This window comes from Myotis lucifugus, unplaced genomic scaffold (genome assembly GCF_000147115.1).
Source record: "Myotis lucifugus unplaced genomic scaffold, Myoluc2.0 scaffold_21, whole genome shotgun sequence".
Taxonomy (NCBI): domain Eukaryota; kingdom Metazoa; phylum Chordata; class Mammalia; order Chiroptera; family Vespertilionidae; genus Myotis; species Myotis lucifugus.
The window spans coordinates 7,150,559-7,173,895 of NW_005871069.1; the positions used below are offsets into that span (position 1 = coordinate 7,150,559).

At 40.5% G+C, this 23,337-nt stretch overlaps 1 pseudogene; it reads left to right on the top strand.

Annotated features, from left to right (window-relative positions):
* On the top strand, nucleotides 1-2,686 carry LOC102438981 (annotated as a pseudogene).
* Nucleotides 2,687-23,337: the final 20,651 nt, after the last annotated feature.

The window sequence follows — 23,337 nt, forward strand, 5'->3', positions numbered from 1 at the left end:
GGATTGAACCGAAAACCTGGGTACGTGCCCAAACCCGAAATTGAACCCGCAACCTTTCAGTGTACTGGATGACTCTCCAAACAACTGAGCCAAACTGGCCAGAGCCGAAATCCTATTCTAGGTAGTTGATTTATTTCACTTGAGGTGCCATTTATATATCCAAGCAGAGATGCCTATTAGGTAGATGAAATAATAGGACCAAGATATCTGATAGACTTAGAAATCATAAAGCTCCCAGTAATAGTTGACATAATGAGTTTGCCCTGGAAAAAGTGTTAGTAATAATAGCCATAGCTAATAAGTAAGCCCTTCCTCTGTTCCATGTCCTTTTCTTAGTACTTCACATGTATTAACTCATTTAATTTTCCCAAACACCTTATGAGGATACTATTATTTATTATTATCCTCAGTTTTACAGATAAAGAATCCAAAAAATTAATTTGCTTAAGTTGAACATACTAAAAAGGAGTGGGCCCAAGAGAGAACCTTCCTGAGAAACATAAAAGACTTTTCTTCCCCAAAACCACACACCTAATTATAATGTCCTCTAACAAAGAATCCCGTAGCAGCAGGTGAATTCTACTCTAAAGGTTCCACCACTTATGCTGATTGTACATTCAATTCGAGTAAGTTGAATCCATAGAAATATCTAGCTTGTTTTATTTTTTACTAGAGGCCCAATGCACGAAATTCATGCAGAGTAGGCCTTCCTTCCCCCAGCTGCCGGCACCACCTTCTCTCTGGCACCCGGGACTGAGGCTTCCCTCTGGCACCTGGGACCTGGGCTTCCCTGGAAGCCCTGGCTTTGTCTGGAAGGTCATCCGGAAGGACGTCCAGTCTAATTAGCATATTATGCTTTTATTATTATAGATTAGAACCATATTTACCTAATTCGTCTGAGTGCTCAACTTCTGAATTAATTGAGCAGTCATCCAACATTGTTGCCAATCAAACTCAAGAGTTGCTTTTATCTCCTGAAGTACTTTTATGCTCTGTTGCTGATCGTCATCCACTGCAGACATGTATTATGATTATCTTTCACATGTCACATGATTCTTTTCCTTCAGAGTCATTTATACTGTAATTTCATCTCACCATTTTCTCAGCACTCCCAATTTGTATGATTCTGTAGTAATCTTAAATAACTGCTTTGTAGGTTGTACTTTGAATATTCTCATGGCTTTGAACTTAGTAGACATGACGGGTTAACAATGTTCGTAAGAAGTTCAGTGCTAACGTTCCATCTAGCCCTTTTACTTTTTATTGATTTTATGTTATGTTTTATTTATTTCGGAGAGGAAGGGAGAGGGAGTGAGAGATAGAAACATCAATGATGAGAGAAAATCATTGATTGGCTGCCTCCTGCACACTCTCTACTGGCAACCCAGGCATGTGCCCTGACCAGGAATTGAACGTAACCTCCTGGTTCAGAGGTTGATGCTCAACCCTTTTGCTTCTTAATTTCCAGGACTCAGATTCATTGCATGTCCTCTGAAGGAGGGAAGCTCTTTGTTGGAGGGCTCCATTTCAACACTGATGAGTAGGCTCTGGAAGATCACTTCAGCTTCAGGACTATTTCTGAGGTCGTTGTTGTCGAGGACCAGAGACTCAGTGATCCCAATGTTTTGGCTTCATTACCTTCACCAGTCCAAAGAATGCCTCCGATGCCATGAGAGCCCTGAATGGAGAGTCTCTAGACCGTTGCTAGACCTGTGTGAACCATGTAGGCAAGTCTGCCCAGGGAACCAAACTTTGGGGCCCATGGGCATGGACCGAGATATGGGAGTGGCAGGTATGACAGTCAACCTAGAGCAGTGGTCGGCAAACTCATTAGTCAACAGAGCCAAATATCAACAGTACAATGATTGAAATTTCTTTTGAGAACCAAATTTTTTAAACTTAAACTATATAGGTAGGTACATTGTTATTAACTTAATTAGGGTACTCCTAAGGCTTAGGAAGAGCCACACTCAAGGGGCCAAAGAGCTGCATGTGGCTCGTGAGCCGCAGTTTGCCGACCACGGACCTAGAGGATATGGATATGGAAGCTCCAGAGACTATGGTGGCAGTCAGAGTGGTTAGGACTGCTACTCAGGAGGAAATTACAGAGACAATTTATGGCAACTGAGATGAGGCATGCACACCTAATGTAATACACAGGTATAAAACTTCTGATCCAGGGTCATCCTTCCAAATGGCTGTATTTATAAAGAATTTTGGAGCTGCACAGAAATATCTGTTTTAGTATATTGACTTCTGTTTCTGAATTGAGCTCCCAAAGTAGCTTGTTAAAGATATTTTAGAAAGTTCCATGTGTGTTTAATTCTTTTCCCAATTAAAGACAAATTCTGGGACATTTATAGAGTCTAATATTTTTCTTTTTACTATTTTAAGTTTGGGCTGTCAGGATTGATTCTAGCAAAAAAAAATATTTGGCCAGTCTGATTTTTCTCCCCCAGAGATTTTTCTCCCCTAGTGCATCTAGGGACAGTTTAAAAACTCGCACATCATTGTTAGGAAGCAATTTCCAAATGTGACTACCAGAAATCAAGAATATGATTACTTAGCCCTAGCCAGTTTGGCTCAGTGGATAGAGCGTCGGCCTGCAGACTGAGGGGTCCCGGGTTCGATTCCGGTCAAGGGCATGTACCTCGGTTTGGGCACATCCCCAGTAGGGGGTGTGCAGGAGGCAGCTGATCAATGTTTCTCTGTCATTGATGTTTCTACCTCTCTATCCCTCTCCCTTCCTCTCTGTAAAAAATCAATAAAATATATTTTTTAAAAATATATGATTACTTAGAGATGTTTTTACTAATGATCACTGTCCTGATTACAGGCAGTCCTCAGGTTATGTTGGACTTGATGTACGTTGTTTTGTGGTTACGTCGCCATCTCTCGTTTATTTATTAAAAAAAGGTTCCGTCATTTCAACATATGTACATATGTGCTTTATGTTTTTTATTATTTATTTACCACAAGTAAGGTCAGGAATTGTTATCTTTCTTGTAAATTTATTTTACTGTTTCACTTCATAACTGCTGTTATGTGCTCCATGTGAGTGACGTAGGTGGATTTCAACTTATGGCGAAAATCGAGTTACATCGCGCCATAGGAACGGATCTCTGACGTAACCTGAGGACCTACTGTATATAGAAGTTTCTTTAATATATTTATAAATGTCATTTTTTAAATACTGGAAGGAAAAATAATCTTTTGTGTTTCGTGTAGCATTTAGGATGTCCTACATGGAGCTGATTAAAAAGAAAAAACCAGAGGGGGAAAAGGAAGTTCAGAAATAAGAGAAACCACATTGCCACTGACATTACCTTTCTTTCTTGGGCATATTTAAATTGTTTTCATTTGGAAACTTTTTCGTTGATTCCATCTCTGAAAGTAGAGGCTTTTGCACATGTTGCTCTTGATGTCCATAACCAAAACTGCCTGTCATGTGCAGAAACTGATCTTTCACCTATTAACTGAGGAAGGATTTGGAGCTACCACATGATAACACAGTCCTGCCTGGACTCATTTGAGGCAGGACTTGCACAAATCCTAAATGAAAGAACATATATGCACATATGTATATGAATTTGTATGTATATATCTATACATACACAGGTGTGTATGTATGTATCTATGGGAATTGAATCCCCAAATCAGTGCAAATCTATATATATATAAAAGCCAAGTGACCAGAATGACCAGAACGACCGGTCACTATGACATGCACTGCAGCGGCCATCTGGCCCAATTGGGGCCCCAATCGGCAACCCCCAACCACCCGTGGTCCCTCCCTCTAGATGACCCGGCCCCTGATCAGCCCCCCTACCCCAGTCGGGGGCAGGGCCGGCCAGCCAACCTCTCATGTCCCCTCCCCCCTGCTGACCTGGCCCAATCAGCCCTGATCCGGGTGGGCCGGCCATACCCCACCCGTGCACGAATTCATGAGCCGGGCCTCTACTATAAATATAATGTGACACAACATGTAGTTTAAAGTTTTCTAGAAGTCACATTTTAAAAAGTAGAAAGGAACAGGATAAATTAATTTTAATAATCTTTTATTCAACCCAATCTATTTAAAATATAATTTCAACATTCAATTAATATAAATTGTTAGTGAGCTCTTTTTTTTGTACTAAGCATTCAAAATTTGTACTAAGCATTCAAAATCTGTATTATATATAAATATAATTCAGATGCTAAGTTTTTATCAGAAATACTTTTAGGTCTGCATTTAGATTTCATAAAATTTAGGGTTGAAAAAATAGGTTTATATACTCAAGTTGTTCCAAACATATTTAAAAGTTGTCAATAATAGAATTGAATATCAGGTTTTAAGTTTTAAAATTAAAATTAGGTCAAATTAAAATTTCAGTTATTCAGTAACACTAGCTACATTTCAGATGCTTAATTGCCATATGTCCAATATACATTGGACAGTATGGCTCTATATAATTCTATTGCTTGTTCAGACATTAAACTTACTAGTGCCCTAACTGGTTTGGCTCAGTGGATAGAGCATCAGCCTACGGACTGAAGAGTCCCAGTTCGATTCCGGTCAAGGGCATGTACCTTTGTTGCGGGCACATCCCCAGTAGGGGCTGTGCAGGAGGCAACTGATTGATGTTTCTAATTCTCTATCCCTCTCTCTTCCTCTCTGTAAAAAAAATCAATAAAATATATATTTTTAAAAACTTACTAGTAATAAAGGAACAGGTTGCGCAGCTGGCGTGGCTCAGTGGCTGAGCATCGACCTGTGAACCAGAAGGTCATGGTTCTATTCCCAGTCAGGGCACATGCCCAGGTTGCAGGCTCAATCCCTAGTGTGGGGTGTGCAGGAAGCAGCTTATCTCTCCCTCCCTCTCCCTTCCTCTGTGAAATAAATAAAAATATAATTTTTTAAAAAAGGAAACAGGTTATGTAAGAAAACAGGATACTACCTGTAGCAGTCAATGTAGTTGATGGAAAATTCAAAAAGCACAGCAACTCAGAAGCTAAATACCAGAGCTTTAAGGAAAGACTGATCAACAGCATAAAATGCTGCAAAAAGATCAGAAATTATGACTGAAAAAACTCTCTAGACTTACTAACAGTTAATTTTTGTAATATATATTTTTATTGATTTCAGAGAGGAAGGGAGAGGGAGAGAGAGATAGAAACATCAATAATGAGAGAGAATCATTGATCAGCTGCCTCCAGCATGCCCCACACTGGGGATTGAGTCCACAACCCCGGGCATGTGCCCTTGACTGCAATCGAACCCGGACCCTTCAGTCCGCAAGCCAAATCTTTATCCACTGAGCCAAACTGGCTAGGACACTAATAATTAATTTTTTTAAATATATATATATTTTATTGATTTTTACAGAGAGGAAGGGAGAGGGATAAAGAGTTAGAAACATCGATGAGAGAGAAATATCGATCAGCGGCCTCCTGCACACCCCCTACTGGGGATGTGCCTGAAACCAAGGTACATGCCCTTGACCAGAATCGAACCTGGGACCCTTCAGTCCGCAGGCCGACGCTCTATCCACTGAACCAAACCAGTCAGGGCACTAATAATTAATTTTTAAAAGAAATGGTGCAGGCAAAAACCAGCTTGCAAATGGTTAAGGAAATGAAGGCACAAAGTGATGATTATTTTTTTTAATAGGGAGAACAGTTGTTGGTATTTTCAGTAGATAATCATATAGAAAAATTGCTGACTTGGGAGGGATATAGTTTTATGAATTTTAAGATATATACGTATATTCATGTAACCACTACCTCAGTCAGCTACCACAGAACAATTCCATTATCCAAAAATATACATTTATAGTATTACTTTATAGTTGCTTTCTTCACCTTTGATCACTTCTCCACACTATGGTTTTGTCTTTTAAGGAATATCATGAATGGAATTATACAGCGTGTATGTAACCTTTTGATACTTGCTTCTTTGTTTTTTGTTTTTTTTTGTTGTTGTTGTTTTTTTTTTTTTAAATATATTTTATTGATTTTTTACAGAGAGGAAGGGGAGAGAGATAGAGAGCTAGAAACATCGATGAGAGAGAAACATCGACCAGCTGCCTCCTGCACACCTCCCACTGGGGATGTGCCCGCAACCCAGGTACATGCCCTTGACCGGAATCGAACCTGGGACCTTTCAGTCCGCAGGCCGACGCTCTATCCACTGAGCCAAACCGGTTTCGGCGATACTTGCTTCTTTCATTCAGTATAATGCCTTTGGAATTCATCCAAGTTTTTGCATATATTAATAGATTACTCTTTTTTCATTTTGCTGATTTGTGATCCATGGTATGAATATACTACATGTTTGTCATTTACCAATTGTAGGGCATTTGGGTCATTACCAGTTTTGGATGATTACAAATATAATGCTATAAACATTTGTATACAGGTTTTCAATGAACACAAGTTTTTATTTATTGTGCTCTCTAGAGTAAGGGTTGACAAACTATGGCCTGTGGGCTGGCTGCCTGTTTTTACAAATGAGTTTATTGCAATGCAGCCATGCCCATTCTTCTACATATTGTCTTATGGCAACTTTTGCACTACAATGACAAAGTTGAGTAGTTGTGAGAGACTTATGTTCAATAAACTTAAAATACTTACTATCTGGCCTTTTAAGGAAAAACTTTGCTTAAAACCTACTCTACAGACTCAGGAGTGGTGGGTCCTATGGTGGGTGTCAGGTTTAACTTTATAAGAAACAGCCCAACTTTTCTAGAGTGGCTATATCATTTTTGCATTCCCTTCAGAAATATATGAAAGATCCAGTTGCTCTGCATCCTTGTCATCACTTGGTGTTGTCAGTATGTTTTTATTTAAATCATTCTAAAAAGTGTATAGCAGATCTTGTTATCATTTTATTTAATAGGATTTAGCCTATTAAAATGTTCTTATTGAATGTTTTTTTCCATATGGATGTTTGCCAACCATATATCTTGCTTGGTAAACTGTGTTTTAGTTGCCTATGTTTTCATCTGGTTGTTTGTTATCTTACTGTTGAGTTTTGAGAGGACTTTATGTCTTCTGATTGCAAGCTCTCTATCATATGATTGGCATTTTCCCCCAGTGTATAGTTTATTTCATTCTCTAAACAGTGTCTTCCACACAGCAAACATTTTTTATTTTTATTTATTTTTTTAAATATATTTTATTGATTTTTTACAGAGAGGAAGGGAGAGAGATAGAGAGTTAGAAACATCGATGAGAGAGAAACATCGATCAGCTGCCTCCTGCACATCTCCTACTGTGGATGTGCCCTCAACCCAGGTACATGCCCTTGACCGGAATCGAACCTGGGACCTCTCAGTCCGCAGGCCGACGCTCTATCCACTGAGCCAAACCGGTTTCGGCAAACATTTTTTATTTTGATAAAGTTTAACATATCCATTTTTCTTTTATGAATCATGATTTGATGTCATGTCTAAGAACTCTTTGCTTAACCCCAAGTCACAATGATTTTCTTCTATGCCATACACTTTATATTTAGATCTGTGATCCAATTTGAGTTAATTTTTGTTCTAAGTGGAAGGTTTATGTCAAGAGCCTTTTTTTGTATATGGATATCCATCTGTTCCAGCATTATCCTTTCTCTATTAAATTGCTATTGCCCCTTTGTAGAAATCAAATGACCATATTATCATAGGTCTATATCAGGATTCTCCATTTCGTTTCATTAGTTTATGTATCTGTCTTTATGCAGACACTTCACTGTCTTGATTACTGTAGCTTTATATGCCTTAAAATTTAGTAGTGTGAGCCTGGCTGGCGTGGATCAGTGGTTGAGCATCGACCTATGAACCAGGAGGTCACGGTTCGATTCCCAGTCAGGGCACATGCTCAGGTTGTGGGCTCAATCCCCAGTGTAGGGCATGCAGGAGGCAGCCGAGCAATGATTCTCTCTCATCATTGATGTTTCTATCTCTCTCTCCCTCTCTTTTCCTCTCTGAAATCAATAAAAATATCTTTTAAAAAGTTGAGTGGTGTTATTCCTCCAATTTTTTACTTATTTGTAAAAATTGTTATATATTAGATCCTTTGTCTTTTCAAATACATCCTAACATCAAATATCCTATTGAAAATTATGGTAGGAACTCTTGGACATATGTTTAATCTACAGATCAATATAGGGAGAATTGCCATGTTTATTGTGTCTTCCAATCCATGAGAATAGGAATGACCATTTATCTAGGTCTTCTTTGCTTTCATCAACATTTTGTGATTTTAAGCATATACATTCTGTACATGTTTTGTTAAGTTATAGTTATTTGCTTTTTTATTGAGCTAATATAAATGGTATTATTTTTATTAGATTTCTCAGCTTCCATTGAACATCACTAGTATAGAGAAATACAATTGATTTTTGTGTTGACCTTGTATCCTGTGACATTGTTAAACTGACCTATTAGTTCTAGGAGGGTTTTTTTTTTTTGCAGGTTCCTTGGCATTTTACATTGACATAGTGTTGGGGTCCAACCCCAGCAGGTCCAGGGGTCCCCAAAGGTGTGGATGGAGTCGGCGAAGAAGGAATGACACAGAGACAGCGTTCAGTTGATCAGCAGCCTAGCCAGGATCTCCAGCCAAGTTCTGTCTAGGATCTCCAGCCAAGTTCTGTCTTTTATTGTCTTGTTACATCTGTATTTATACCAGTTGATTTTAATCCTATCCATTCTATTCCAATGGTTAGGGCGTTTCTTATCTCCATTCCAGGGAGTAAAGATTATGTAGCTTAAGGGTGATTGTTCATAGTTAAAGTGATTAACTACCCGCCTGGCATTTAGTTAAGGGGTTTTATTCCCTCCCTAACTTCAGGGAAAAATCCCTACCTGGGGAAACAACCTTTCTCGGAGAGGTGACCTTGGTTAAAACACATAGCGCCAAGAAGGTGAGCAAACATATTAAGAACAGTATGCCATATACACCAGGTCCCTTGAAACATATGCTGTGCAGATGTTTCTTCCCTGCAGCAACTGTGTCAAGCAGCAAGGATGGACCGGCTTCCGGCAACATAGAAAATTTATATGATTATGTATGCCTTTTATTTCTAATTTGTATGACTTTTATTTCTTTATCTTGCTTTACTTCATTGGTCTACAATGGTGAATGAGACTGGTGAAAGAGGACATCCTCCCTTGTTTCTGATCTTAAGAGGAAAGACTTTCACCATTAAGTAGATATTAGCTGTAGATTATTTGTAGATGCCTTTATCAGGTGAAGAAAATGACCTCTATTCCTAGTTTGCTAACAGTTTTTATCTTGAATGAAGATTGAGTTATGTCAAATGCTTTTTCTGTATTACTTGATGTGATCACTTAATTTTTTTTCTTTAAGCTATTAATATGATTCTGTTGCTTGATTTTAGAATATTAGACCATCCTTGAATTCCCAGGATAAACCCCCATGTAGTTGAGATGTGTTTTGTTTGTCTGTTATTTGTGGTAAAATACACATGACAAAATTTACCATTTTAACTATTTTTAATTAGTTAAATTCAGTGGCATTAAGTGTATTTACAATGTTAGGGAATCATTACAACTTTCTATTTCCAAAAGATTTTTAAAAAAATATATTTTATTGATTTTTTTACAGAGAGGAAGGGAGAGAGAGAGAGAGTTAGAAACATCGATGAGAGAGAAACATCGATCAGCCGCCTCCTGCACATCTCCCACTGGGGATGTGCCCGCAACCCAGGTACATGCCCTTGACCAGAATCGAACCTGGGAACTTTCAGTCCGCAGGCCGACGCTCTATCCACTGAGCCAAACCGGTTTCGGCCCAAAAGATTTTTTTCATACCAAAGAGAAACTATACATTAAACAATAACTTTGCATTCTCCCTCCCCAGACCCTGTTAACTTCTACTCTTCTCTGTGTGTCTATTAATTTGCCAATTCTGAGAGGTGGAAAAAATGGCAGCTGAATAGGCAGATGTGTTGTGCACCTTGTCCCAGGGACAGACTAGGAATACAACTAAATCGGTGAACATCCACCTGGAATTAACAAGTTAGACACAGCTGAGGAGACAATTTACAATAAGGAAGGGCAGAGGACGCCTGGAGACAGGTAAGAATGGGAATCGAGATGGGAGGCTGGCCAGTGGGCCAAGAGGGTGACAAGGAAGCTGCATTGCACCAAAGCCACATCCCTTGGCAACAAGCATAACATCCACCTGTTAAAAGGAAAAGCCACAGGGCTGCTGGCTGCCCTGGGAATCTAGACCCAAGACCACAGCCATGAAAGGCTGCATAGTGAAAGGCAGCCAAGCAGCACAGTGCTGGGAAGAGACAAACCTGCAGTTTGTTTTGGTTTTGTTTGGTCTTTGCTTTTATTCTCTAAATCCAGAACAAAGGACTTTTCAATTGCAAACACTCGCCCAAGGGTTTGGAGCAGGGAGAGAGGCACAGACTTGAGGTGCCTAAGGAGAGGCTGGGAAAGGAAGCAGGGCAGGGAGATGCGACCAGGAGTCCTGCATTGGGATGTTCTTTTTTTTTTTTTTTGCCCCCCCTGCTGGCCTTGTCGCCCCCAATTGCCCCCCTCTGCCAGCCTGGTCACCCCACACAGCCTGCTGTTCAGTCATCTGTCCAGTTGTTTCGGTTGTGACGGCCCCTGGCTTTTTATATATTAGGACTAGAGGCCCGATGCACAAAATTCGTGCAAGAGTAGGCCTTCCTTCCCCCAGCTGCCGGCAGCAGCTTCCCTCTGGCACCCGGGACCCAGGCTTCCCTTGCAGCCCCAGCTTCAACCAAAAAGTCATCGGAAGGATGTCTGGTCTAATTAGTATGTTACACTTTTATTATTATAGACTAGAGGCCCAGTGCATGAAATTTGTGCAAGGGTAGGGTCCCTAGCAGCTGCTGCTTGCTGGCTGCCAGCTGCCAGCTGCCAGCTGCCAGCTGCCAGCCAGGGCCTCCCTTTCCCCGGCTGCCTGCTGCCGCCGCTGGCCAGGGCCAGCCGGGGAGAGGCGCTGTGGTCAGTTGGCCAGCCCCACCCCCTGATCAAACTCCTAATTGAACTCCCGGCAGTCGAACTCCCGGTCGGGGGGACAATTTGCATATTAGTCTTATATTATATAGGATTCCTCCTCATTCATTCACTCATTCATTCCAATCATTTATTCAAAATCTCCTCTGTGAGAGGCAGTGTAATAGACATGGGGGATACTAACATGAATAATGGTCATCTCTTCCCCAGAGGTGCTCTGCCTCACTTGTGGCTTTAGTACATACCCAGTAAGCTAGATGCACAGTGTGCATCTTGGATGTCATACTTCAGCTTGGCCCTACTGGCTTTTCAATCTATTTTGTGGCAATAAGGAAACAGTGTGCAGGTGGAAGGGAAACACCTGAAAGGATAGAGGCTTTGCTTTTGATTAGCACGTGTTTGTGATTTTGAACCAAAGGACATGCTTCAAATGAGTAGTTTGAATAGAACATGTCAGTGTTAAAGGACTCATCTCTTTTGTTTACATGTCAGCTGCAGTATCCTGATATGTCTCATTCACACCTATTTTTTAAAGTAGACATATACTAGGAACACTGACTCTAAAAATGAAACTGCCCTAGCCAGTTTTCCTCGGTGGATAGAGCTCTGGCCTGCAGACCACAAGGTCCTGGGTTTTATTCCAGTCAAGGGCATGTACCTCAGTTGCAGGCTCCTCCCTGACCCAGGCTCTGATTGGGGCTCATGCAGGAGGCAACCAATCGATGTTTCTCTCTGTCTTTCCCTCTCTCTTCCACTCTCCCTAAAAGGGACATTCTTAAACTGCCAAATCTAAGTGGCCATTTCCCCCCAGAAGAGCTAGCCCCTCCCAGTAGCCTCAAGGAAGCCTGCCACACCCTGCATTTGGGGCATTACGGAGGAAACAAAGGCAGAGGCCAAGCTTATGGGTCTGAATAGTCCCAAAGAGTCCTCAGTGACTGGATTGGAAGAGGGCCCTGTTGAGCCCGATATTCTGGGAACCAGACTGATAAAAACTCCAGATTGCCAGCCAACCCCATTGGTCTCCATAGAAGGATCTGTGACCAACCAAGGCCAGAGTAATATTTTGGGCCACTCTCAGAGGAGTAGCTCTGGATTAGGAAAAAACAAAACAAAACACCCATCTTATCCCCTGAAAGCAAAACAACACCATCCCCTCATAAAACAATATCAGAAACAGAAGCTTAAATGATTAAGACTGACAGCTGGCAGGCAGACAAAGAGGGCAGATTGGCCCTGCCTGCTTGCAGCCAAAGACTGTGGAGACAGACACGAGCAGAAGACCTGTGGAAGGAGCTTCAAGCAGGGTGCTAAAAGCCAAAAGAAAGTGCATGACAGTGGCCAGCATCTAAGTAGCTAGCAGGAAGCCCAGAATTAGCAGGCAGAACAGAAGAGTGGAGATCTAAACCAATTCCCGTGGGGCATTAAAATTCGGCTGAAATGAAGGATGCTTCACTTTTTAATTTTTATTATTTAAAATTTTTAAATTATTTTTTTATTTTATCTTATTTTTTATTGTTTGCACCTTTTTCTTCCACACTTCTCTTTTTTTCCTCCCATTTATCTTCTCCTTTTCCCATTTTAGTTTTACTGTTTCCTTTCTTTTGTCCCCTTTTTAAAAATGGATCTTCTTTATCTGTTTTATTGATGTGTTATTATTCTAATCTCTTGGTTTATTCAAATATTCAATTTCCTCTTCCCTGCTCCTACTCCATTTCTCCTCCTCTTTTTTTTTTTTACTTTACTAGTCAATTATTTTTCTTCTTTCTCTCTTCTCTTGCTTTTTTCTTCTCCTAAATTTTTTCTTAATTTTTTTATTTTTTGGTTAATCCTCATGTGAGGATATTTATCCATTAATTTTTAGAGAGAGTGGAAGGGAGAGGGAGAGACAGAGAGAAACATCAAAGTAAGATAGACACCTTGATTAGTTGTCTCCTGCACACAGGGCCGGGGAACATGCAATAAAGGTTCGTGCCCTTGACCAGAATCGAACCCAGGACCCTTCAGTCTGCAGGCTCTCTCTCAACTGAGCCAAACTGGCCAGGGCTCTTCTCCTAATTTTTTAACTTGTTTCACTTCCTAAATTTAAGCCTATCTTCTCTCTTCTCTATGCTTCTTTTAAAAAAAAAGTTTTTTTTCTTCTTGTCTTCTCATTTCTTTTCTCCTTCCTCTATCCTAAACTGTGATCCTTCCCCTATTCATCCAATTCCTTAACCTTATTTTTTCTATTTAAGTTCTGCAATTACAGATTCTTCCCCCTACCTCCCTTTTTTCCGGTGGTTTTTATTTATGCTTTTTGATTAATTTGTTTATTTTGTTGTGTTTTCTCCCCATATTCTTTCTTTTTTTTTCTCACTATCATTCTTGCTCTCATTTCTCCTTCCTAGTTCTCTTTTCTCTGGCAGTCACTTTTATTGGGGTTATAGGTGTCTTGTGTACATTTGTATTCTGTTCCTTCTGTGTCGTGTCTTCTCATGTTGTATTTTAGTGCCTCCACAATAGTTGGCACAATGTGGTAGGGAGAGAGCCACATAATCAAACACCCTGAGAGGAAACTCCATCCACAAACCAGACAATAACATTCAAGACCCAACTACATCAGAACAACCCAAATATCTCAAGTAGGCGGTCTTCCTAGAACACCCAGCCCAGAACAATGAGAGACTTGCACAACAAGGTTTCACAAAACATCTACTACACAAAACCAATTTAAAAAATCTGGGTGGCATAGCAGTTTAATACACAGAATCAATTACAAAGGAACAGCAACAATGGGGAGAAAAAGAAACAACCCCCAAATGAAAGAAAAGGAGGAGTCACTAGAAAAGGAACTAAATGAAATGGAGGCAAGGAACTTGTCAGAGAAAGAATTCAGAGTAATGATTATAAGGATTCTCAAACGTCTGGATGAGATATTCACCAACATGTGTAAGAATCAAGAGGAAATGAAGAATGATGTAGCTGCAATAAAAAACACAATGGAAGGTTTCAACACTAGACTAGAAGAGGCTGAGGACCAAATCACAAGTTAGAAGACCAAGTGGAAGAAAACACCCAAGCAGAATAGCAAATGAAAAAAAATTAAAGAGCAGGAGGCGAGTCTAAGGGAGCTCTGGGACAGCACTAAACAAAACAACATTCAAGAGGAAGCTGAGCAAGGAATAAAAAACCTGTTTTCAGAAATAATGACAGAAAACTTCCCTCACTTGGGGAAGAAAAAACTCAAACAAATCCAAGAAGTACAGAGAGTCCCAAACAAGATGAACCAAAACGACCAACACCGAGGCACATCATAATTAAATTGGCAAACGTCAACAGCAAAATAAGGATCTTAAAGGCTACCAGAGAGAGACAGATAGTTACCTACAAGAGATCTCCCATTAGACTATCAACTGATTTCTCAACAGAAACACATCAGGCCAGAAGGGTATGGAATGAAGTATACAGAGTGATGCAAATCAAGGGACTGAATCTAAGAATACTCTATCCAACAAGGTTATCATTCAAAATTGAAGGGGAAATCAGGAACTTCACAGACAAAAAGGGGCTAATGAAGTTTATTACCACCAAGCCAGTAATGCAAGAAATGCTAAAGGGACTGTTGTAAAAAGAAAAAATAGAAAGGGAAGCAGAAACACATATACAGAATAAAAATGGCAACAAACAAGTATCTATTAATAACCTTAAACATAAATGGATTAAATGCTCCAATAAAAAAACATAGGGTAGCTGAATGGATAAGAAAATATGACCCCTATATATGCTGTCTACAAGAGACCCACCTTAGAACAAAGGACTCACACGGACTGAAAATGAAGAGATTGAAAAAAATTTTTTCAGGTAAATGGAAATTAAAAATAAAGCTGGGGTAGCAATACCTATATCTGACAAAATAGACTTCAAAGTGAAGTCCATAACAAGAGATAAAGAAAGGCACTTCATAATACTACAGGGATCAATACAACAAGTGGCTCTAACTCTGGTAAATATATATGCAATACAGGAGCATTGAAATATATTTTTTAAAAAACTTCAGGAGGATATCAAGGGAGAGATCGACAGCAATACAATCATAGTAGGGGACTTTAATACCCCACTAACGTCACTGGATAAATCTTCTAGACAAGCCCTTGCCAGTTTTGCTCAGTGGATAGAGCATCGGTCTGTGGACTGAAGAGTCCCAGGTTCGATTCCGGTCAAGGGCACATGCCCAGGTTGCAGGCTCAATTTCTAGTGGGGGGCATGCAGGAGGCAGCCGATCAACGATGCTCATCATTGATGTTTCTATCTCTCTCTCCCTATTCCTCTCTGAAATCAATAAAAATATATTTTAAAAAAATCTTCTAGACAAAAAATCAACAAGGAAACAGCAATCCTAAATAACACTCTAGAACAGATGGAACTAATTGACATCTTCACCCCAAAGCTACAGAATATACATTATTTTTAAGTGCACATGGGACATTTTCAAAGATAGACCACATGTTAGTACACAAGCTAAGTCTCTACAAATTCAAGAAGATTGAAATCATCTCAAGCATCTTCTCAGACCACAATGAAATTAAAAATCAGCTACAATAAAAATGCTCAAAAGCCATCAAATACATGGAGGCTAAGCTGCATACCATTAAACAATGAATGGGTTACCAAAGAGACCAAAGAATAAATTAAAAAACATCCTGGAAATAAATTAAAATGAACACACAACAATCCAAAACCTATGAGAAACATTGAAAGGAGTCCTAAGAGGTAAGTTCATAGCACTACAGGCTTACCTAAACACACACACACACACACACACACACACACACCCACAACAACAACAAACAAAAAAACACTGGTAAAAGGTTATCAAAAACTACAACTTAAAGAATTAAAGAACAACAAGAAAAGCCCAAAACAAGTAGAAGAAAGGAAATAATAAAGACCGGAGCTGAAATAAATAACAACCCCCCCCCCCAAAAAAAATACATAAAATCAATAAAACCAAGAGATGGTTCTTCAAAAGCATAAACAAGATTATGGACCTCTAACCAGGCTCACCAGGAAACAAAAAGAAAGGACCCAAATAAGCAAAATCAGAAACAAAAGAGGTGAAGTAACAACTGACCCAACAAAAAATACAAAGGATTGTAATAAAATACTATGAACAACTTTATTTCTTTTTTTTTGTCTTTGTATTATTCTTTATTTATTGGTCCTACCAACATGACCCTCCACCCAGGCCCACTGTTCCTATGTGCACTGGCTTTGAGGGCTTTCACACCATGTCTGTGTCCCACGTCATGACTGACTTATCCTTCCTATTCCTTTTCCATTCTCTGCCGAATTTTCTCAGAATCCGAAGCCATTGTTGTTTGTGTGGGTCTGTGTAAAGGTTCCTTGGCAGGAGGACATGCATATGATCTTAATAAAGACAACACCACTCTGACACTAGGCAATGCATAGGAAAAGATACAGTACTCAGACATTGCAAATAAATACCCCATATAGATGAAGCTATCATAAATGTAACATTTCTTATGAATCAACACTGTAACAGAAGGTACAAAGGGGGGTCCCTACAACTAGGAATAAGAAATGCTCATTCCAGGAAACAGAACTCTTCCTATTCTTACTACTTATTAGAATTTGTCCTGTATTTTGGAGGAGAAAGGACGTTTTGAACAACTTTATTTCAACAAACAGGACAACCTGGACAAAATGGACATATTCCTAGAAAAATACAACCTCCAAAAACTCAATCAGGAAGAATCAGAAAACCTGAATATACCAATAACTAAGGATGAAATAGAAGCAGTAATAAAAAATAAAAAACTCCCAGCAAACAAAAGCCCTGGTCCAGACGGCTTCACAGGGGAGTTTTACAAATAGTCAAAGAAGAACTAATACCTCTACTCCTCAAACTATTCCAAAAAATTCAAGAAGAAATATTTCCAAGCTCTTTCTATGAGGCCACCATCACCCTAATTCCAAAACTAGATAAAGACACGACAAAGAAAGAGAACTACAGGCCAATATCCCAGAAGAATATAGACACTAAAATCCTCAACAAGATTTTAGCAAACAGGATCCAGCAATGCATTAAAAAGATAATACATCATGACCAAGAGGGCTTTATTCCGGGGATGCAAGGCTGGCACAATATTCACAAGTCAATATATGTGATACATCACATAAACAGATTGCAGGACAAAAATCACATGACCATATCAATCAATGCAGAAAAAACATTCAACAAAATCCAACACCCTTTTTGATAAAAACTCTCAGCAAAATGGAGGGATCATACCTCACATAATAAAATGACAAATCTACAGCCAATATCATACTCAATGGGCAAAAACTAAAACCATTTCCCCTAAGAACAGGAACAAGACAGAGGGCTATAGAACCACTCTTGTTCAACATAGTTCTGGAACTCCTGTCCATAGCGATCAGACAAGAAGATAAAAGGCATCCAAATTGAAAAGGAGGAAGTAAAACTCTCATTATTTGCAGATGACATGAGATTATACATAGAAAACCCTAAAGACTCCATCAAACAACTACTAGATTTAATAAATAAATTTGGAAACATAGCAGGATACAAAATTAACACCCAAAAATGCATATTATTTTTTCTTTTTTTTCTGCATATCATTTTTATACACCAATAGTGAACTCTCAGAAAGAGAAACTAAAAAAACGAATCCCATTTACCATTGCAACAAATTAATTAAGATGCTTAGCAATAAACTTAATCAAAGAGGTAAAAGCACTGAACTCTGAAAATGACAGGATGTTGAAAAAAGAGATAGAGGAAGATATAAACACATGGAAGAATATACCATGTTCATGGATTGGTAGAATAAACATCACTGAAATGTCCATACTACCCAAAGCAATCTATAGATTCAATGCAATCCTTATTAAAATATCAATAGCAGCCCTAACCGGTTTGGCTCACTGGATAGAGCGTCGGCCTGGGGACTGAAGGGTCCCAGGTTCGATTCCGGTCAAGGGCATGTACCTTGGTTGCGGGCACATCCCCAGTAGGGAGTGTGCAGGAGGCAGCTGATCGATGTTTCTCTCTCATCGATGTTTCTAACTCTCTATTCCTCTCCCTTCCTCTCTGTAAAAAATCAATAAAATATATTTTTAAAAAAAAAAAATAAAAAAAAATAAAATATCAATAGCATATTTCACAGACCTAGAACAAACATTCCAAAAATGTATATGGAACCAAAAAAGACCCCGAATAGCTGTAGCAATCTTGAGAAAGAAGAACAAAGTTGGAGGAATCACAATACCAGATATCAAATTATACTACAAAGCCACTGTAATCAAAACAGCCTGGTACTGGCACAAGACAGGCATATAGATCAATGGAACAGAACAGAGAACCCAGAAATCAACCCAAGTCACTATGCTCAATTAATATTTGACAAAGGAGGCAAGAGCATACATTGGAGCGGAGACAGTCTCTTCAGTAAGTGGTGTTGGGAAAATTGGACAGGTACATGCAAAAAAATGAAACTAGATCATACACAAGAATAAAATCAAAATGGATAAATGACTTAAATGTAAGCTGTGAGCCCTGGCCGGTTTGGCTAAGTGGATGGAGCGTCGGCCTGCAGACTCAGGGGTCCCGGGTTCGGTTCAAGTCAGGGGCATGTACCTTGGTTGCGGGCACATCCCCAGTAGGGAGTGTGCAGGAGGCAGCTGATCGATGCTTCTCTCTCATCGATGTTTCTAACTCTCTATCCCTCTCCCTTCCTCTCTGTAAAAAAAATCAATAAAATATATTTTTAAAAAATGTAAGCTGTGAAACCATAAAAGTCCTAGAAGAAACCATAGGCACCAAAATCTCAGACATCTCTCTTAGCAATCTCCTAGGACAATGGGAACTAAGGAGAAAATAAATAAATGGATTACATGAAAATATAAAGCTTCTACACGGCCAAAGAAACCATCATCAAAATAACAAGAGCCCCATTACATGGGAGAACATATTTGCCAATGACGTAACTGATGAGGGTTGATCTCCAAAATATGTAGGAAACTCATACAACTTAACAAAAGGAAGACAATCCAATAAAAAATAATGGGCAAAGGACCTAAATAGACACTTCTCCAAAGTGGACATACAAATGGCCAGAAGGCATATGAAAAAATGCTCTAAGTCACTAATCATCCGAGAGATGCAAATCAAAATGACAATGCGGTACCATCTCACATTTGTCAGAATGGCTATCATCAACAAATCAACAATTGACAAGTGCTGTTGAGGATGTGGAGAAAAGGGAACCCTCGTGCACTGCTGATGGGAATGCAGACTGGTGCAGCCACTGTGGAAAACAGTATGGAATTTCCTCAAGAAATTAAAAATGGAACTCCCATTTGACCCAGTCATCCCATTTCTAGAAATATATCCTTAGAAATCTAAAACACTCATCAGAAAGAATATATGTTCCTGTATGTTCATAGCAGTGCAATTTACAATACTTAAGACTTGGAAACAGCAGTGCCCATCAGCAGATGAGTAGATAAAAAACCATGGTACATTTACTAGTACACAATGGAATACTATGAGGCAATAAAAAAGAAAGAACACTTACCATTTGCAATAGAATGGAGGTACCTGGAGAATATTATGCTAAGGGAAATAAGCCAGTCAGAGAAAGATAAGTAGCACATGATCTCACTCATATCTGGAATCTACAGAACCAAATAAGCTAATGATCAAAAATAGACCCAGAATCACAGAAGCATGAATGTACTCTTGAACCTCAGAGGGAAGGTAGGGGAGGGTGAGTGGGAAGTGCTCAACCAATGAATTTGTATGCATATATGCATAACCCATGGACACAGATAATAGGGTGGTGAGGAATAACCCATGGACACATACAATGGGGTGGTGAGGGCCTCTGGGTGGTACAGGAGCAGGCTGGATGAGGTTCATGCAGAAAAAAGGAGGACCTAAGTAATACTCTCAACAATGTATACTAATATATATAAAAGGCTAATATGCAAAGTGTCCCTTGGGAGTTCAACCAGGAGACCGGGAGTTCAATCACTTGCTATGATGTGCACTGACCACCAGGGGGCGGTGTGGAATGAAGGAAGGCCCCGATCGTCCCAAATCACAGGCCAGTCTTGGGGACCCTACCTAGGCATGTTACACAAATTTCATGCACCAGGCCTCTAGTCTACACTAATAAAAGAGATACATGCAAATTGGTGTCACTCCGCTACCCTTCCCATTGGCTAATCAGGGCGATATGCAAATTAACTGCTAGCCAAGATGGAGGCCAGCAGCCAGGCAGCTTGAAGCGAACATGAGGCTTGCTTGCTTCAGTGACGGAGGACTCCAACGTTCCCCGCCTGCGCTGCCGGCCTCTGAGCTTGCAGTTTGAAACATTGTTACAAATATAGAAGCTAAACAAAACCCCAGAAACCTGCTTTCAGCCAGCCAGGATCTCAGAGCTGGAGTTGAAACAGTGTTTCGATTATAGAACCCAAACAAACCAGATACCTGCTTTCAGCAGCCAAAGCCTAAGAGCTGGAGCCAAGCCTCAGAGCTAAAGCTGGCCCAGAATAAAAAAGAAAAAAAAGAAAAAAAGGAGCGGTTGGGAGCTTCAGTCAATTGCCAGCCTTAAGGCAGCCCTCAGCCCCTCACCCAGACTGGCCAGGCACCCCAGTGGGGACCCCACCCTGATCCAGAACACCCTTCAGGGCAAACCAGCCAGCCCCCACCCGTGCACCAGGCCTCTATCCTATATAGTAAAAGGGTAATATGCCTCCTAGCACCAGGATCAGCGGAGCCGTGAGGCCTCCTGGCACTGGGATCAGCGTGACAGGGGGCAGCGCCCAAACCCCCTGATCAACCTGCGGCTCTGTGTGTGACAGGGGGCGGGGCCACAACCTCCCTATCCGCCCTGCTCTGTTCATGACAGGGGAAGGCGCCCCAACCCCCTGATCAGCCCTGCTCTGTGCCTGATAGGGGGGAGCTCCCCAACCCCCTGATCGCCCTGTGGCTCTGTGTGTGACAGGGTGTGGCGCCCCAAACCCCCCCCCCCGGGCCCTGCTCTGTGTGTGACGGGGTAGAGCCATAACCTCCCCATTGGCCCTGCCCTGAGTGTGACAGGGTGTGGCGCCCCAACCCCCTGATTGGCCCTGCTCTGTGGGTGATAGAGGGCAGTGCCCCAACTCCCCTATCGGCCCTACTCTGTGAGTGACAGGGGGGAGCTCCTCAACCCCCTGATTGGCCCTACTCTGTGAGTGACAGGGTACGGAACCCCAACCCCCCTGATGGGCCCTACTCTGTGAGTGACAGGGGGCAGCGCCCCAACCCCCTGATTGGCCCTGCTCTGTGCGTGACAGGGGATGGCGCCACAACCTCCCCATCGACCCTGCCTTGAGTGTGACAGGGGGGGGTGCCCCAACCCCCCAATCGGCCCTACTCTGAGCGTGACTGAGGGTGGCATCGCAACCTCCCGATCCACCCTGCTCTGTGCATGACAGGGGGCGGTGCCCCAACTCCCCAATCAGCCCTGCTCTGAGCCTGACCAGGGGCTGCACCTAGGGATTGGGCCTGCCCTCTGCCACCCGGGAACAGGCCTAAGCCAGCAGGTCGTTATCTCCTGAGGGGTCCCAGACTGCGAGAGGGCACAGGCCGGGCTGAGGGACCCCCCCTCCCCTCTGAGTGCACAAATTTTTGTGCACCGGGCCTCTAGTAAAGATATAAAAAAAGAAATTTGCCAATTCTAGGAATCTCAAATAATTGAAATCATATAGTATTTGTCTTTTTGTGTCTGTCTTATTTGATTTAGCATAATGTTTTCATGGTTCATCCATGGTGTAGTATTTTTCAGTATTTTATGGCCTTTTTTTTTTTGGAGAATTTTCTTAAGAGTTGATTTGAGTCAAACTAACAACACATACTGAGGAGCAAGATCTCAAATGCTCCCCGAATTTCATGGCTTTTTAAGGCTGAATTTACCTTTTATATACCATTACTCGATTCAACTTTGCATGATTTCAATTATTTTAAAATTGTTACGGTTTGTTTTATGACTCAGGATATAGTCTATATTGGTGAATCTTTCAGATGTACTTGAATGGATATTTTCTTGTTGAAGGGTAGAGTATTATACAAATGTCAATTAGATACAGTTGTTTGATGGTCCTGTTCAGTTTTTCTGTGTCTTTATTGATTTCCTATTATGTATATCAACTATAGAGAGTGGAATATTAAAGTCTCCAACTATAACTGGATTTGTCTGTCCTTCCTTTCATGAATGTAAGTTTTTGCTTCATGAAGTTCTGGTGTTAGATGCAAACACATTTGGGATTGTTATGTCTTTTTGGTAAACTGGCCCTTTTATCATTATGCAATGTTCTTCATTATCCCTGATGATTTATTTTACTCTTAAATCTACTTTGACTGATACTAATATAGCCACTCTAGCTCTTTTTTGTTTGGTTTATCCTCACTTGAGAATACTTTTCCATTGATTTTTTAGAAAGAGTGGAAGGGAGGGGGAGAGACACAGAGAGAGAAACATCAATATGAGAGAGACACATCCATTGGTTACCTCCTGCATGTGCCCCGACCAGGGCAGGGATTGAGCCTGCCACCAAGGTATGTGCCCTTGATCAGAATTGAACCTGGAACCCTTCAGTCCTCGGGCTGATGCTCTATCCACTGAGCCAAACTGGTTAGGGCCACTCTAGCTTTTTAATTAATGCATTTGTGGTATTTCTCTTTCTATCCCTTTCAATTTAAAGCAAGTTTCTTTTTTTTATTTTATTGATTTTTTTACAGGGAGGAAGGGAGAGGGATAGAGAGTTAGAAACATCGATGAGAGAGAAACATTGATCAGCTGCCTCCTGCAAACCCCCTACTGGGGATGTGCCCACAACCATGGTACATGCCCTTGACCAGAATTGAACCTGGGATCCTTCAGTCCGCAGGCCAACAACGCTCTATCCACTGAGCCAAACCGGTTAGGGGAAAGCAAATTTCTTATACAGTACATAGTTAGGTATTATTTTATGCACTCTGACAATATCGTCTTTTAATTGTATGTATAGTTATTAAATATAAATTATGCTTAATTAATTATTTATATGTCTTCCATTTTATTATTTAGCTTCTGTTTGTTCCATTTTTTAATTCCTATTTACTCTTCTGGCTTCTTTTGGTTTATTTGAATATTTTTAATAATATACTCATTCTGTTTTAATTTATTCATTGTTGTTAAATATATCTCTTTGTATAGTCATTTTTAAAAAAAATATATTTTATTGATTTTTTACAGAGAGGAAGGGAGAGGGAGAGAGAGATGGAAACATAAATGATGAGAGA